We start from the raw sequence: 18,671 nt of genomic DNA, 5'->3' as shown, positions 1-18,671 counted from the left end.
AATTGTGTTTTTATCAGCAATGTATTAAAGACCTCCTTGTTTCTACTTCAATTAATGTAATTGATGCTGGGGATAGGCTCCGTCCCTGATCCTCTGTGATACAATTAACTCTCATTAGATCCCATTACTTTTTCTGTCTGTGATTGCACTTGCATTCAGAAAGTTAATGATATCAAGATGTGCAATGTAATCACATTAGAGCAAGAAAGATATTCTTTGCTCAATCAAAATATTGCCTTTGTCCTAATATTGAAAACAAAATGTCTTGAGTTTATTTTGTGATATTTAGGAAAGAAAAAGAAATGTTTGCATCGACCAGAGGTTATCTACAGTATGTATTTTACCAAGACAAGCCATCTGTAATAAATCTTAACTAAGTTTTGATGCTCCCAGATTTCAGTGCATCTGTGGATGTAAATGGAAATTGCATGGACAGCATCAACTTGAAGATTGGTGTCAAGCTAATGGGGTATTGGGCATGCTAGCATAGTCTAGAATAAGGGTAGGCAACCTTCGGCACTCCAGATGAGGAGGAGTGCCTCATCTGGAGTGCCAAAGGCTGAGGCTTTGCCTCCCTTGAGGCTTTGCCAGCATTATGGCTGTGAGAGCACTATGCAAGATGTAGTCAACAGCACATCTAGTGCAAAAGGTTACCTACCCCTGATCCACAATATCTGTAGATTGCCAGTCCCAGGCCAGCTCATTCCTGATGGTCCGATATGTCTTGTGTGTAATATAACTGCAGATGTAAACTAAAGTATTAGTACCCTTGCATTTTCATCAGATGCTGTAATGCACTGTTCGCCCTGAACTCCTACTAGAGTTTGCCAAAATGCTTGTTGACAAGCATGATCTTCCGGGGTTGGTTTGCTATCACTCACACTGGGTGCCTAGAATCTGTGCAGGGCACAATGAAATCAGAAGACTATAAAGGCATTCTGGAGTGAAATATACTGCACACCATCAGAAAGCTGGGTCCCAGTTGCAGGCCATGGGTACCAGCAGGATAAAGACCCAAAAAAGAACTAAAAAAAACAACCAAGAATGGATGAGAAGAATGCTTTGGACCATTTCGAAGTGGCCTTCTATGAGTTCATGTCTCAGTATCATCGAAAATCTGTGGCAAGAGCTGAAATTCGCAGTTGGGAAAGAGCACCCATCAACTTGAGAGAAGTGGAACTGTTTGCTCAAAAAGAGTGTGCCGGTATCCCAGCTGAAAAGTGTAGAAATCTTATCCAAAGCTACAGAAAGTGATTGATTGTGTTTGTCTTTAAAAGCTGTGCCTTGAAATTTTAGGTAAAGAGTAGCAAAATTTTGTCCGTGCCATTCTCATCAACCAAAATTGAAGTTTCTGTTCTATTACATTTAGAGAAAAAAGTATGGTGGATACCAGATACTGGTGTCAATGTTTTGGGAAAATGAAGAGAAACCTTTGCGTTTTCTTAAAAAAAGTTGAAGGATACCAATTCTTTCTGTTTGAAAATGAAGTAGATATTTTTTTTTTTGTCTGGTTCAGACTTTAACAATTGTATAACCATTAGCAGTTATATTTCCTGAAATTAATATATAAAATAAAATGATAAATATAAAATAATAAAGCCAGCATATATTTCAGTATCTCGTTCTGTTACATTTTTCAGACTGTAGTTTAAAAAAAAAAATGTAATAGAGGGTTAATGTGTGGTTCACTTTTCTTGAACTGAAACGGTTACATTTGAAAGGAAATAAAGAAAATAAATATGTTAACATCTTCATAGGCGTTTAGTATTCTCGCTGTCGAAGCCAATTTAAAATATCGTTAAGAATTTCCAAAAATGCTTTAACAAAACAAAAATCAGCAGGCAGTACAGTGGGAGATGTAATGGCACTCTAAGTAAAATCGCACAATCCAATGCTGTCTGCATTGAAATGAAACCTATGCAAAGTCTATTAACTCCTCAAAGGGAAACATTTGCTCAATTTGTATTTACGCCCACACTTCCCAAAGTCACTGCATGCAGTGTTATTATGCATAGACTTTTTCCTCACTATTATTAATATTTCAGCAGCAGTTTCATCTCAAACCTCGGGGAAAGAAAGGCATAGATATTCATAGGTACACCCTGACATCAATGATAAGTAATGTTTCTTGGCATCTAGTTTTTCCACTTACTGTTAGGGGGAGAAAAACATGCACATTTTTTTTTTGTGGTTGGAAAAATAAATGTAAATATGCCATTCCGTTCTTTAAATAAGGTAAAAGTTTTACCTAAAACTAAGATTATTTCTTTAAAGGGGAATGCTTTAAAAATAGTCAGACATTAACTTACTGCTTATATTCAGGTTAAATTTGCCCCGTTTAGCCCAATTAAAATTTGCTCCATTGCTGTTTGTAGAGAAACATATTTTGTCTTCGTCATTGCTCCATTCTGTCCCACTGCATCTCGGCAGAGGAACTTTAAATGTCAGCCACTCCCTTCTCTCCCACTGTACAGTAATATTTGTAGGTCAAAATTTATGTCTGCATTTACTGTAGTCAGGGATGATGTTTTTTTTTTTGCAGGCATTAGGTAATATTTTTAAAATCCTGGGGGGCCTTTTTAGAAATATTCCTTGCAAATTTCCAAAAGCAGGCTATGTGAGCATTTTGCTTATTTTTGTCATACCTACTGTATGTGGTGAAAAATGCATTTCTGCCTCTCTGCAAATATCTCAGACAATGGCTGAAATATTGAGAGATCAGAGATAAGCTATACATTTTTTTTTACTCGCGTATAAATTAAAAATGATTGTTTTTCTACAATGACATTCAGCATTGTGTTGGTTTCCCTGGACAGAAATCTTGTTATTGTCACGATTCGGGAACCTAACACGCTAACAGGTCACAGATAGTAAAGGGTGCAATACCGGTCCTTAGAATGGCCGGGTTAAGCACACTAAGAATAGTCAGGAGACAAGCCAAGCCAAGTAAAGGGAGCCAGAAAACAGGAGAACGAGAAACAAGCCGAGGTCAAAGGAATGGAGAAAACAGGAGAATCAGAATAACAAGCCAAGTAATCGGTAACCAGAGAGAAACACGAACAAATTGCAATACAGGTATCATAAGACCACAACAGGGCACTGAGAAACAGGAAAGGTAGGTATTTAAATCCTGTGCTTAATTCTGATTGGATAACTTCCAATCAGAATTAACAATCACACGTGGGGGATATCTATACCTCCCACTGTGATTATTGTGCTGTTGCTTTAACGCCGGGTCACGTGAGTGACCCCGGCGTTCGGATAAATGTGCCGGCTCTCAGCGTGCAGCGTTATACATGCTGCTGCTGGGGGGAGAGGAGGAGGACGCGAGCGGCACGTCAAGCAGAGAGGACGCCGCTCACCGACAGGTAGGACCGAGGGTGAGTGCTCCCCTCACAGCCGCCCGCGGAGCCCTGACAGTTATCTACACAGTTGTGTATAATTCTGAAAGTACACAGTTTAAACGGGGAATACTCCTAATTGTGGTTGAACACATAAGTATGCATAAATAACAAAATACCCACTTTTTATAGTTGCCCGATTTGCTGCTTATCCCCAGGATCTGCAGCTTCTAATGTGACCTCGCATGACCAACCTACCACAACTGTGCAACAACATGAACTTTGTGATAAAACTAAATGTACTGCAATTTATTAGCCTAATTAGACCTTAATAAAATATGGTTAATTTTGTATACATACAAATATACACTATAAACACTCGTTCCCCTTGGATTTATTTAGTATAATTTAAATAGTGACTTAAAGAACATTTGTAAACACAACCCATAAGTAAACCTTTACTGGAACTCTAATAAATGCAGCCAGCAGTCTGCTGACTATCTAGGAAGGGATTGCCGACTGTATTGTCCACTTTTGACCTCTTTGTATTTCTGACCTTTGTGTCAGTAGACCCACGTCTGTCAATAGGCCAAAGCATGCACTCTATTAACACGGGCAATTGAAAGCCAACCAGGAGACCACCCAAAGCTTTCAGGCACATCACATTCATTACAGCACTGCTGGCCCCTTTCATATTGCTGGTCTTTCAGGGACTCCGGACTTTGTCCTTTCTTCCTGCTGGCTGGCTGTTGGGGTTTTATTGTACGTTATATCATAAGTGAGAAAAAAAAGACTGACATTTACAAGGGACAGGAATTTATAGATTAGGATGGTCGGTAAGTCAGGACAAATATATTTAAGTTTGATATTTCTGAGCAGTAATGCATAATTAGCTTAATTTGGAGATTATAAAAAATATTTTAACAAAATACACTCTTAGAAGATATTAATATCTTTATTATAATATTAACAAAGATAGCAATTAAAATGCTATTATCATAATGGAATTAATATTACGCAAACCCCCCAGGCTTAAACTTTGTTACTTACTAGGAAAACAAAGTGTGACCAATTAATAGGTTCACTAGTGTAAGCCTAAGAAAATAAAATATATTACAACTTTAATTTACTCTCTTCAGTTGTATCCCTACTTTACCAAAGACCTCTACTGGACTAGACTTATCCATATTATCGGTATATCTTCTGGATTCTGATACTAAAGTTTGGAAAACAGTAATTGCAACAATTTTTCTTATCCAGATGAAGTTACATGACAGGTGTATAGTCGCCATTTGGGCAGTCGGAATCCAGGACAAACCACCCCCATAACCTAACCCAATAACACACAGACACTAAGTATTATGGGGAAATTTGTCCACAGCTTTATTAACCAATAATTATAATAATAATAATAATAATAACAATAATAAATTAACATATTAAACATGGGTCATTGCCCCCCATACTCCGCCCCCTGGCATCCTGTTCCTTCGGCTACCATACAAAAGGCAATGACCCCCATATAATAACACCTATACATATTTATAACATCCACCAACATTCCAAAGTACCAACCAACCATTAACCACGGCAGGGGTATACCCGGATACCCCTGCCCCACCAGGTTCTGAGTCACCTCCAGGACTCGAAACCTCTCAACCACCGATGACCACAATCTGTTATTCCACCTCACGTTCATCCAGGGGAGCCTATTTTCTCTCCTTCGGCTCCCCGTCCCGCCGCTGTGAAAGAAACGGGTTAAATAAACACATAACAAACAAAGGGAGGGTGGGTGGGACAAACTCAACCGGGTAGAAAGTTAGAATGACTCACCTAAGATGGCTGCTCATTTAAATAGCCCATCCTACTTACCCATAATCCAACCCTTGCTTACTTCCTCCTAACCCCTGTCAAGGCCTTTTTCCGCTTAGCTGCGCTCTGGCTACATGGGGCTACAGAACAGAAGCACAACAATTTTTTTTTCTCAAGAAAATTTTCAGTTAGCATCTCTCTTGGGCAGTAATCTATGGCGTTGTTGAAGAGAGGGGCACACACAAATTCTAGACTAATTTACCAATTTGGAAACCAAGAGATTTCCATGTGGGCTCACATTTTGAATCCTTTTTCCTTTTTATGCATATGTGGCTGAGTGGTTATCTGAGGGAGTTTGGTAGGGCATCTTGAGCAAGTCTTGAGTGGTAAGGATCTTTATTCTGACACACCTCTCCATTGTTTATCCAGCATACAGTTTGTCGAAAGAGAGGTGTTTATGATGTTGCACCATGTTCTCGCCCCGTCACACATAATGCACAGAATTTTCCCACCGGATCCTCAGTGGAGAGCCCAAACAATTATCTCTCAGGATGGTACGCCTGATATCTAAGGGTAGGAGTAGGAGAAGAGATGACCGTAGACACTTGGAGGGGAAGACAGTGAAGACACACAAGATGTGCGTAAATGGGGAGATAGACACGCAATGTGAGGGAAATAGAAAATATTTAAATATTTTCACATACATATACACACTACGCAGCCTTCACAAAAATACACCCCTACATTCACACCCACATGTAAACTCTGCCACACAATTATGCTCAACTAAATATTTCCCTGCAGTCACATCCACACAAAATACTAAACCTTCACACAATCTCTTCCTAACTGTTCACACTTTAGTGAATAGTCATGCTTTTTACTTTACAACAACAAATACATGAGCCAGGTTTGTATCTGTAGAAAGAGAATGTACGATGAGAGACTTCATCTAGCTCCTTGGCAACAAAAAGCTTCTGTGTAGAATGGTGCAAAAAGAAAAAAAAGAAGAGTTTGACTTTAATCTATGGGAGTAAGAACATTCTATCATAGAACTGCTTATATAAGGTGCATTTAAGCCCTTTGGTCTCATTCAAGCATGGACTTTTTCTACAAATAAAAATAAATAAATACCTGGAGTGCTCTTTTCCTACACTTTCAGCTTTTTCAACTGATTTCTAAAATATTTAACAATCTGCTTTGTTGCTTTTCAATACATGTCATGTCAATACATGTCATTTTAAATGCAATAAATAGAACCTCTAAAGCCGCATAAAAAAAAAAAAAAAAAAAAAAAAAAATATATATATATATATATATATATATATATATATGAGACTGTGATGTTTTGCGCTTACAAAGTCCCAGTATTGGGTGAGTCCTTCAAGTGTTCTCCTTGTATCGTTTCACAGAGTAGAGAACTCATATGGTAATATTGTTTAAAACTAGTAAAAAATTACTGCATATATAATAAAAAGCAAGTTAGACTTTCACAATTTAAGATTTTACCAGCATAATAGTCCCTCAAGGAGCTTCAATGGCAATTTCCATCTATCCGGCATCTCGTGAGTCTCTGGGTGCTAGGAGTTGTTCTTGGTTAATAAAGTCAGGTCATTGATCCTTTATTTTATTCCTGATCCTATAGTGTTAAAACCTCCATCGAACCCCCCTTACCCCTCCCCTCCCCCATGCCACTCTAAATATTGTAAAATCTTACTTCTGTTCAAGTCTGCAGCTGCTGGCTCTGCCCCTGATCTGCCTGCTTGGCTGACATTATCAGAAGTATTGTTCTGAGCCAATCACAATGCTTTCCCATAGGATTGGCTGAGACTGTCAAGGAGGCAGATCAGAGGCAGAGCCAGCACCAGTCAAACACAGCCCTGGCCAATCAGCATCTCTGAACTGAAATTTCAGTGTGTCACCATGCAGAGGGAGGAGATAATGACAGTGCAGCACTGTCCCAGGAAGCACCTCTAGTGGCCATTGGAGGTATCCCTAGGCTGTAATGTGAACACTACATTTTCTCTGAAAAGACAGTGTTTGCTGCAAAAAGCCTGTAGGGAATGATTATACTCACTATAACAAATACAATAAGCTGTAGTTGTTCTGGTGACTATAGTGTCCCTTTAAAGTTCCAAATGTGCTGTTAAAAGACTTTGCTTCAAATGCGTTTCGCCACTCAGGGCTTTATCAATGGTGCAAAATCACTTACTTTCTTCTCTGTATTTAACCACTTAGTGACTGCGGACGTACAGGGTACGTCAGACAAAAAACGGTCCTTAACGACCGCTGACATACCCTGTACGTCCGCAGCCAATATGAGCGCTGGAAGTGATCTAAGGGTATTGCAGCGATGCCTCGATATTGAGGCATCCTGCAATACCCCCCCTGACTGCCAGGCCCCTGAGTGATCGCTCCCCCGGAGCAAGTATTTTTCCAGCACAGATGGAACTTGAGAAATGAGGAATCAGTGACCGGACTTTAATACCAAGAAAAACACCCAGAGACTGACAGGGTACGGACAGACAAGGATTGCTATTGGGAGCTCCCTTAGGGACTGTTATGCCGGTATAATCCTAACAAAATGTGAGAGCCCAACTTGTCTTTTATTAAATATGTAGAAAAAAACAAAAACTAGTTTTAAACAATATTACACTGTGAGCCACCCACTCCCCCTTTTCTCTTGTATTTACATGCATACTGCTGAATAGATGAGGAACGATACAAGGAGAACCCTTAACCCCTTAAGGACACATGACGTGTGTGACACGTCATGATTCCCTTTTATTCCAGAAGTTTGGTCCTTAAGGGGTTAAAGGACTCAACAAATACTAGGGGGACTTTGTAACCAGAAAACATCAAAGTGCATCTAGATTAAGTGTTGGTAGCACAGTCTTGTATATGTTTTCCTATTTAGTTTGTTAAAGAATGGGTTGGAGGTTTTTGCTTATGAGTACTGCTGCCCCTTGTGGCCTATTGTGAATTAACCTCTGTTTAGCCAGAGTCGCAACAGTATCCTAAGACCCTTTGACTAACTCTGTTGAGGATAAATACATTTAGTTAATACATCTATTCATGAGCTGTACGTTCCTGTTAGAACTTCTAAAGCACTCATTATTTACTACACCTCACGTAGTGTAAGAATTATAAATATTAGTGGGATAATAACCAGAGGTTGCAGATGTTTAAGGGTATCGTAATACAGATGTATAGTAAGTAGAACATCGAAGACAGATGATGTGGTCACCGAACCTAACCATCAGCTCTGCTTACATTACCTGCTTCTGTCATTGGCTTTTTAACTGTGTTAAGCGAAACTATGGTTTGCAAGGTGTGGGTGGGTACATGATGGAGGTATTGGCACATTCTCTGTCTGGGTTTAACCTCTTTCCAAGGTGTGTTAAACCACTTGTTTGTCTAGACCCCAATAAAGTATTTAAATGATTTAAAATAAAGTATTGCAAAAAAAAACAAAAAAAAAAAACAGTGTGAGCAGTTGTGGTGATTTACTTACTTAAATAGTGGAATTTAAAATCAGAGCAAGAAACCGAAACAAACCATACTTCATTCTAGAACAGCTTGCTACAATTCACACTTTATGGCCTTGATTTAATATTTTTGGATACGTTTTCCAATAGATTTAATATTTTTGGATACAATTTTAAAATGGATTCAAATTTTAAAAATATGTTTTAATATTTCAATATGTTGAGATATGTCTGTGTGTGTGTGTGTATATATATTTGGTATTTTAATATTTTGAGAACATTTTTTGACAAGCTTGTCTAAAATATTAAATCAAGGCCTATATATGGTATATTAACACTGAGGGAATGGGACAGCAGGGTTGTCATACTGCTCATTAACAGGAAAACATGTTTGTTCTTTAATTATGTGACATGGGTTATGATCGTAGTTAAAGGAACACTAGTGTTTGGAATACAAAAGTGTATCACTAATGCTATAGTGCTCTGTCAGCCTTCCAGGTGGCCAACACCCTTCTTCCCCCACTTCTTCCCCCTCGCAGCGTCAGTCTCCGTGCTGCTATCCCACATCCATTGCTGTGATCATCAAGTCTGATGATATCAACCAATACAATGCTTTCCCTTTATGAAAGCACTGGGAGGTTAGTGCGCCATTCAGTTGGTCTCCAAGAGACCATGAAAAATAAAAAAAATCTTACTAGTCCCCTGAACAGACCAGGAAGTGGTTGTGTAGAAAGGGCCCTTCAAAGTAGACCACGTGATAGAAATAGCCGAGTTTTTTGGAGGAGTTTTACTTTTTATGTTGGAGGAAGCACCTCTAGTGGTTGTCAGAGTGACAGTCACTAGAGGCATTTCAACTAATGTATTACATAGCAGGTTTAAACAGACATTGTACCTAGGCAACTTCATTGAGATTAAGTGGTATAGGTGCCTATAGTGTCCCTTTAACACAAAATGGTTCATTAGTTCAAGTTTGGGAACATTAGTTGGGGTTCTTGCAGCAGCACCATCCCTTTTGGGATGCAGGACTGGAGGGTAGCACAAAGTGGACAGGGTGGGAGGCTTACAAATTGCAAAATTTCCCTTAGTCACTAGTGGAGTTGTCCAGGATGTATAACCAAGGAAAGCCATAATTACCTCTCAACATCCCATAATGTTTTAGTACAAACGATGAATGGGTCCAAGGGGTCCAGTTTTCTGACCCACCTTCATATAGTTAAAACCTTGGTGCTTCCTACTGATCCTCAGTATCCCATAAAAAAAATATTCTTTTTAATTCATAACTTTCCCAAGTTGAATGGTAAATCACCACTGGCTTTTAAAATGTGAAAATTCAATTTAAAACCCCTGCCGTCCACAACCGTGAGTTTCCTTTCTTTTTGTTGAGGAACAAAGTGCTGGCATTCTGAACATTCTGATATTTCTTCAACGAATAAACTTTGGGAATGCATTTGAGCTTGTTTCTCATGTATTAATTTTGTCCTACTGGACAACATGATAAATTGACTTTACCAGGTTCTGGAATTTCATAAATGTAATTTAGCCAAGTTTGTAAATAAGACATACAAGGGCATTCTGCATTAAAAAAAAAAATGTACTAGTGTACAAATCCTTTTTATCTGTGGCGAAAAAATAAAATTCCTGTTAATCTACACCCAATCGTATCGATCTGTCTTGTAAATCCCAGACAGATCGATTAGTTCGGGCATGGATTATCAGGAATTTGATTAGTTCGTCACAGTTGAAAAGGATTTTTTCACAAGTATAGAAAATAACTACTTACAAAATCACAGGCTTATTTGCAAAATAATGTGAGTAGACAATATAGGCACCCAGACCACTTAATCTCATTGAAGAGGTCTGGGTGCAGTGTCCCTGCCCCCTTAGTCCTGCAATGTAAATCATTGCAGTTTTTTGAGAAACTGCAATAATTACATCGCAGGACTAAGACTGCCTCTAGTGGCTGTCAATCAGGCAGCCACGAGAAGCGCTTCCTGATTGCTAACAGACTATTTGCCTGACTGATGCTGGACATCGTCACTCTCTTACACTAAAGAATGCCTCTAAGCATATTTTAAGTATTTGGGTGGTTCCTAAGATTTGGCTTTTCTGGTAGAAGTACGGAAATGTTAATATCAAAATCCTAAATTTAGAAAATAAACAAAAAAACTATTGCTTCTGTATTTAGACAGGAGTACTTTTTCTAGTGTTATGCTTACAGGTCCTGACATTCCTTCTCTATTATATTTTCTAGTGTTTCAAAATCAAACTTTTAATTAACCTGCAAATCATAGCAAAATACATTTATCTTGCGTGGGCAAGTTCATGGAAATATTGCACAAATCATATTTTGTATTAACTCATTAGCACTTCTATATTCTCACTTCAAGTACTTTTGTACTCTGCAATCCCCAAGCTACCCAGTGCCCATCCTGTGCGGTTTAAAGGGACACAGTAGGAACTATAACCACTTTTTCTCATCAAATTGTTTATAGTGCTCAGAGTCCCCTGGCGTTGTCCCTCTGTTCAATGTTAAATTATTTTAATTTAAAACTTAATGAGGTTCCCTGGCTTTCCATAAACTTTGCCCCCACTGGAGGTGTGGCTAAGGCAGAGATTACCCACCTTCTGCTAACCATACAAATTCATACCTGAACAGGCAATATGATTGGCTGAAAGCCATCAGATCCTCAGGTTAATGCTTCCTTATTAGCCCAAGCTGCACAGGGGGTAAAAAATGCTGGTATATACCATTATAACATTAAAAACTGTGTAACTCTGAGCGGAAGGATGGTGCCAGGGGACTCCACACACTGTAGCCACTTAAATGAGCTTAAGCAGTTAGTGTCAATGCCAGGCAGAAATAGGGCATTTATCTGGCAAATACAAATAAATATTGTTGTGAAAGTGAATAATTGTATATAATATTTAGATGAGCGGTATAGGGTGACTGATTATTAAAATTAAAACGCTAATCTAATTTTGGAGTACAATGATGCTTTTTTTTGATGGAGATTTGTGTTCTGATTATTTTGGCACTGGAAAACATTTATAATTATTTTTAACAAGGGTCTCTAAGCCCTAAAACAAATATAGTTTAATTCTATTAAAAAGACAATCCAAAAAAATGATATATTACATTTTTGGACTCCAGTGCTCCCTGTAGCTCATGGAAGGGCCTTGGTCAGTGGTTTGGGAACTTTTTTTTTTTTTTTTTACGTCATGTGTTACTTGTTTCATGGTTACAGCAATGTGTTCACAGCTGATACTGTGTACACCCATCAGAACCCTGAACACAAGAATGTGGAGATCTTTAGCAATGTTACAAGTAGGTCTTTCTTTACTGTGTGTGTATATATATATATATATATATATTTATAGATAGATAGATACATACATGTGTGTTTGTGTGAAATCTTTTAATTCAATTTAATTTTGAGTTGATATTATCAAGGACAAGAGAGACCATTTCGTACAATTCTACGGTCGCCCCATTCACCATGCGCTCCTGGAAGCATTTTGCTATATACTTACTGATGGAGAACACATGAAAAGTGATTCCCTGTGGCATGTAGCATTCAAATGCTGCAGGTAGGAAATGAGATGTACTTTTCCTGTGATGCCCATCAATACACAAGTTGTATGTCCTAGAAATTTGGTGGATGTGGCAAGACTAGTGCTATGTTCAAATTCCCATTTGCTGACAGATCTAGCCACCTTGTATAGCAAGGGAACTGTATGGTTTACAGTAAACAAGTAGGGCATTGAGGGCATATTAATAGATTACAGGGTTATTCACTTAAACGTATTCCTGACCCTATAGTGCAAAACCCACCATTTAGGTGACTTGCCACCCCCCCCCATCACATATAGATGCAGCACTGCCCCAGGGAGCACCGCCAGTGGCCATCTGAGGAGTGGCCACTTGGAGGTGTCCCTAGGGGCAATGTAAACATTGCCTTTTCTCTGAAAAGGCAGTGTTTGCATAAAAATGCCTGGAGTCAATGATTATACTCACCAGAACAACTGCATTAAGCTGTAGTTGTTCTGTGACTATAGTGTCCCTTTAAGTGTTACTTTTCAGGAATAAATAGTCAATTACAAATATTCACGCCAACATTATCACAGGGGAAATCTCCGAGTCGACTGTCGTGGTTGTAGTCAAGATTGGCATAATTTGGTGATACAACCTGATTGGCAATCTGGGACAAATCTGATTGGGATTTGGTTATTTCATCTGAATGAGCATATCTCATTTGGCACAATGCAGTGTCTGGTTTAAGAGTAATAACTGTGAGGTGCGACTTTTGTATAAACTATAGGATGCATATATATTTACCAAATACCAGATCTACCTCCACGGGAACCCGGACTATTAATTCACTGGAAACAATTAAAACCTCTCATTAGTGTGAGGGTAAATTACCGAATAATGAAGATAAGAAAACAGTACTGTAACAAAAGATTCTGAATATATAAAAAATTTAATTTTCTCCTCCTATTCCAATAATCCTTTCATGTTTGTTCCATGTAATCCCTGTATATACTATTCCATAGTATCCCTATATTATCCCTGCCATACATGTTGCTGTATTACTACATACCTCCCAAGTGTCCCTATTTAGGAGGGACAGTCCCAATTTTGGGCCCAAATCACTCTGTCCCTCTTTTCTAGGAGCTCCATATTGCCAGGGGCGGGCTGGGCCGGGGGGCAGGGAGGCAATTGCCCCCCAGGCCGCCCGAAATTATTTTAGGACCGGCCGCGGCGGGCCGGCCCTTTAAATGCTGCAGCCGCCGAGCGCTCTGTAAAGAGTGCTCAGACGGCTGCAGCTGCTTCTCCCCTCCCCTGTAGGTGGCCGAGCTGCACTCCAGTCCGCGGTCCCGGCCGGAGTGATGGGAAGGTGCACACTGAGTGTGCACTTCCTGTCAGTCCGGCCGGGTACAGGAAACAGAAACTCCTGTTCCGCGCGGAACAGGAGTTTCTGTTTCCTGTACCCGGCCGGACTGACAGGAAGGTGCACGCTGAGCACCTTCCTATCACTCCGGCCGGGACCGCGGACTGGAGTGCAGCTCGGCCACCTACAGGGGAAGGGGTAAGAAGAGTAAAAAGAGGGGAGGGGGGGGGAAGAGTAAAAAGAGGGGAGGGGGGGGGGAGAGTAAAAAGAGGGGAGGGGGGGGCAGGGGAGGGCTGGCAGCCTTAGGCCTGGGGGGCAAAACCAGTCAAGTGGCCCATTGCGCCACCAAATCAGTTCACCATCCATGCCCACCTTTTTCTGGTTTTATAACGGATATTGATGTTATGCTAATCAGTAGCTCTTTGCCATACCCGCTCCTTCACGGCTCTGACTTTCAATGTTGTCAGAGCACAGGCTGAGAATCTCTGAGCCTGTGCTCTGACTCACTAACTGAGCGCTGGAACCACGAGGGAGAGGATATGATCTGACTGCACCTACTGCTGGTGCGCACCAGTGGACCACCAGCGAATCGTTTAATTATGCTGGTGTACCCAACTTGTGAGCTGTGTGACCGCACAGCTTGCCCACCCCAACGGCTGGCCCTGCTGACACACACTGATGTTACTACTTAGACATCCCTCAATATTAATACAGAGATGAGAGTAAACACCAATAAACTGTGGAAACAGAGCTGATCCCCCCAAATTCATAAAGGTTTGCTTAGAGGATTTATTCAAGATTAAATCATGCCTCCTCCTCTCTCGCCCATGCGCTGCTCTGTAGGCTGGGAGGAAGTGAAGAGTAATCACAGTCTCCCAGCACAACGCCACCTGTGGCTGCATGGGGAACAGCTGTTTAATGTAATGCTTGCAGGACGGCCAGCTGCCGCAGCACCTCTTTGTTTCCGTCTCTGCAAAGGGCTCCAGGCACTGCTTGTTGTGAGTGTGAGCCACTGTAAATTAGGGGCAGAGGGCACTTGCACTGCGGTCAAGACGGGTCTGGGCAGGAGGAGAGTGCAGTGCAATCAGTGCACTCCCCTCCTGTGGGTCACCAGTAGACTGGTGCACCTGCCCAGGATCAGAGCCGGTGCAAGGATTTTTGCCGCCCTAGACAAAATATAAATTTGCCGCCCCCCCCCCCCATGTGACATCACAATGCCCCACCCATATGATCTGAAATATGAACTAACACCAGTGCTGCACACAGTGTGTGTTTACATTAAAAAGCCTGCAGGGACCAGCTATAGACACCACAACCACTTAATTAAGCTATAGTGTCCCTTTAATGTGAGGTAAATTATAGATTAGTGTCACTAATAATATACTAGATTGCCTACTTACAATTAGATGAGGATGATGATGGGCTGCAGTTTGGCTCCACTGGTCTGGTGTAGAACAGGACCTCTGGAGGCTGTTTGCAACTGTGGTCACAAAATTCAACGTTCTGGGAGAATTGGAAGCAGCTCCATTTTTTGGGGGCCTCTTACACAGCTCAAGGTCTGGGCCCCAGTGCCTGACGGTGACCATAAGGCCCACTCATAAGTCCACTTATATGTTCCACCCACCCATGAGCTCGCTCACAGGGAGTGGAGTATGTAGGGGATGTGTTAAGTGTTATCTAATATGTGTGCTTATGGTATGTAGTGTATAGGGATACCAGTTTGTGCAGGTGATGCAGTGTGTTTGTGTGTAGTGGAAGCAGTGTGTATTTGTGTATGAGGGATGTACTATGCGTTTTTGGTTGTGTGTGAGGGATGCATTGTGTGAATCTGTGTTTGTATGCATAAGGGATGCAAGGTGTGTGTCTGTATGTGTGTGCATTGAGTGTAAGAGATGCATTGTGTTTCTGTGTGTATGTAAGAAAAACAGTGTGTGTGTTTGCATGTGTGTGTAAAGGTTTGCATTGTATGTTTCTGTGTATGTGTGCAAATGATGCATTGTCTTTGTGTGTAAGGGTTGCATTGTGTGTGTGTGTAATGGATGCATTGTGTGTGTGTGTGTAATGGATGCATTGTGTTTCTCTGTGTGTAAGGGAAGCATGTTCTGTTTCTGTGTATGTATAGGGATGCATTGTGTGTGTGTGTGTGTGCGCGTAGTGTTAAAGAGCTCCCTGTCTTGCCCCCTGTCCTATAGAGCTGTCCCTTAGAGCTCTCCCCTGCCCCTTAGTGGTCTCTCCTCTCCCCCACCCTCCCCTAGCGGTCTCTTCTCACACTCACCCACCCTCCCTGGGCTCTTCTCATCCCCCCTCCACCCTCCCTGTGTTCTTCTCACTCCTCCCTCTGTATGTTATCACCCACCCTGTGTTCTTCTTACCCCCCCTCCTCCCTGTGTTCTTCTTACTCCCCCCCCTTGTTCTTCTTACCCCCTTCTTCTTCTTACCCCCCTTCTTCTTCTTAACCCTCCTACTTCTTCTTACCCCTTCCTTCTTCTTCTTACCCCCCTTCTTCTTCTTACTCCCCCCTCTTCTTCTTACCCCCTTCTTCTAATTACTCCCCACTCTTGTTCTTACTCCCCCTTCTTCTTCTTACCCCCCTCTTTTTCTTATCTCCCCTCCTTCTTACTTCCCCCTCTTATTATCCCCCCTCCCCTCTTCTTACTCCCTCTCTTCCCTCTTCTGACTCCCCCCCTCCCCTCTTCTTACTCCCCCCCTCCCCTCTTCTTACTCTCCCCCTCCCCTCTTCTTACTCTCCCCCCTCCCCTCTTCTTACTCCCTCTCTTCCCTCTTCTTACTCCCTCTCTTCCCTCTTCTTACTCCCTCTCTTCCCTCTTCTTACTCCCCCCCTCCCCTCTTCTTACTCTCCCCCCTCCCCTCTTCTTACTCTCCCCCCTCCCGTCTTCTTACTCTCCCCCCCTCCCCTCTTCTTACTCTCCCCCCCTCCCCTCTTCTTACTCTCCCCCCCTCCCCTCTTTTTACTCTCCCCCCTCCCCTCTTTTTACTCTCCCCCCCCTCCCCTCTTTTTACTCTCCCCCCCCTCCCCTCTTTTTACTCTCCCCCCCCTCCCCTCTTTTTACTCTTCCCCCCTCCCCTCTTTTTACTCTCCCCCCCCTCCCCTCTTTTTACTCTTCCCACTCTTCCCCCCTGCCCTCTTTTTACTCTTCCCCCCCTCCCCTCTTTTTACTCTCCCCCCCCCTCCCCTCTTTTTACTCTCCCCCCCCTCTTTTTACTCTTCCCCCCCCTCCCCTCTTTTTACTCTCCCCCCCCTCCCCTCTTTTTACTCTCCCCCCCCTCCCCTCTTTTTACTCTCCCCCCCCTCCCCTCTTTTTACTCTCCCCCCCCCTCCCCTCTTTTTACTCTTTCCCCCCCCTCCCCTCTTTTTACTCTTCCCCCCCCCTCCCCTCTTTTTACTCTTCCCCCCCCCTCCCCTCTTTTTACTCTTCCCCCCCCTCCCCTCTTTTTACTCTCCCCCCCCCCTCCCCTCTTTTTACTCTCCCCCCCCCTCCCCTCTTTTTACTCTTCCCCCCCCCCTCCCCTCTTTTTACTCTTCCCCCCCCTCCCCTCTTTTTACTCTTCTTACCCCTTCCCCTGTAGGTGGCCGAGCTGCACTCCAGTCCGCGGTCCCGGCCGGAGTGATAGGAAGGTGCTCAGCGTGCACCTTCCTGTCAGTCCGGCCGGGTACAGGAAACAGAAACTCCTGTTCCGCGCGGAACAGGAGTTTCTGTTTCCTGTACCCGGCCGGACTGACAGGAAGTGCACACTCTGTGTGCACCTTCCCATCACTCCGGCCGGGACCGCGGACTGGAGTGCAGCTCGGCCACCTACAGGGGAGGGGAGAAGCAGCTGCAGCCGTCTGAGCACTCTTTACAGAGCGCTCGGCGGCTGCAGCATTTAAAGGGCCGGCCCGCCGCGGCCGGTCCTAAAATAATTTCGGGCGGCCTGGGGGGCAATTGCCTCCCTGCCCCCCGGCCCAGCCCGCCCCTGGGGGGGGGGGAGAGTAAAAAGAGGGGAGGGGGGGAAGAGTAAAAAGAGGGGAGGGGGGGGGGAAGAGTAAAAAGAGGGGAGGGGGGGGGGAAGAGTAAAAAGAGGGGAGGGGGGGGGAGAGTAAAAAGAGGGGGGGGGGGGGGAGAGTAAAAAGAGGGGGGGGGGGGGGAGAGTAAAAAGAGGGGAGGGGGGGGAGAGTAAAAAGAGGGGAGGGGGGGGAGAGTAAAAAGAGGGGAGGGGGGGGAAGAGTAAAAAGAGGGGAGGGGGGGGAGAGTAAAAAGAGGGGAGGGGGGGGAAGAGTAAAAAGAGGGGAGGGGGGGGAGAGTAAAAAGAGGGGAGGGGGGGGGGAGAGTAAAAAGAGGGGAGGGGGGGGGAGAGTAAAAAGAGGGGAGGGGGGGGGAGAGTAAAAAGAGGGGAGGGGGGGAAGAGTAAAAAGAGGGGAGGGGGGGAAGAGTAAAAAGAGGGGAGGGGGGGGAAGAGTGGGAAGAGTAAAAAGAGGGGAGGGGGGAGAGTAAAAAGAGGGGAGGGGGGAAGAGTAAAAAGAGGGGAGGGGGGGAGAGTAAAAAGAGGGGAGGGGGGGGGGAGAGTAAAAAGAGGGGAGGGGGGGAGAGTAAAAAGAGGGGAGGGGGGGGGGAGAGTAAAAAGAGGGGAGGGGGGGAGAGTAAAAAGAGGGGAGGGGGGGAGAGTAAGAAGAGGGGAGGGGGGGAGAGTAAGAAGAGGGGAGGGGGGGAGAGTAAGAAGACGGGAGGGGGGAGAGTAAGAAGAGGGGAGGGGGGAGAGTAAGAAGAGGGGAGGGGGGGAGTAAGAAGAGGGAAGAGAGGGAGTAAGAAGAGGGAAGAGAGGGAGTAAGAAGAGGGAAGAGAGGGAGTAAGAAGAGGGGAGGGGGGAGAGTAAGAAGAGGGGAGGGGGAGAGTAAGAAGAGGGGAGGGGGGAGTAAGAAGAGGGGAGGGGGGGAGTAAGAAGAGGGAAGAGAGGGAGTAAGAAGAGGGGAGGGGGGATAATAAGAGGGGGAAGTAAGAAGGAGGGGAGATAAGAAAAAGAGGGGGGTAAGAAGAAGAAGGGGGAGTAAGAACAAGAGTGGGGAGTAATTAGAAGAAGGGGGTAAGAAGAAGAGGGGGGAGTAAGAAGAAGAAGGGGGGTAAGAAGAAGAAGGAAGGGGT

This window comes from Pelobates fuscus, chromosome 13 (genome assembly GCF_036172605.1).
Source record: "Pelobates fuscus isolate aPelFus1 chromosome 13, aPelFus1.pri, whole genome shotgun sequence".
NCBI lineage: Eukaryota > Metazoa > Chordata > Amphibia > Anura > Pelobatidae > Pelobates > Pelobates fuscus.
Note: the sequence above shows the minus strand (reverse complement) of the source record.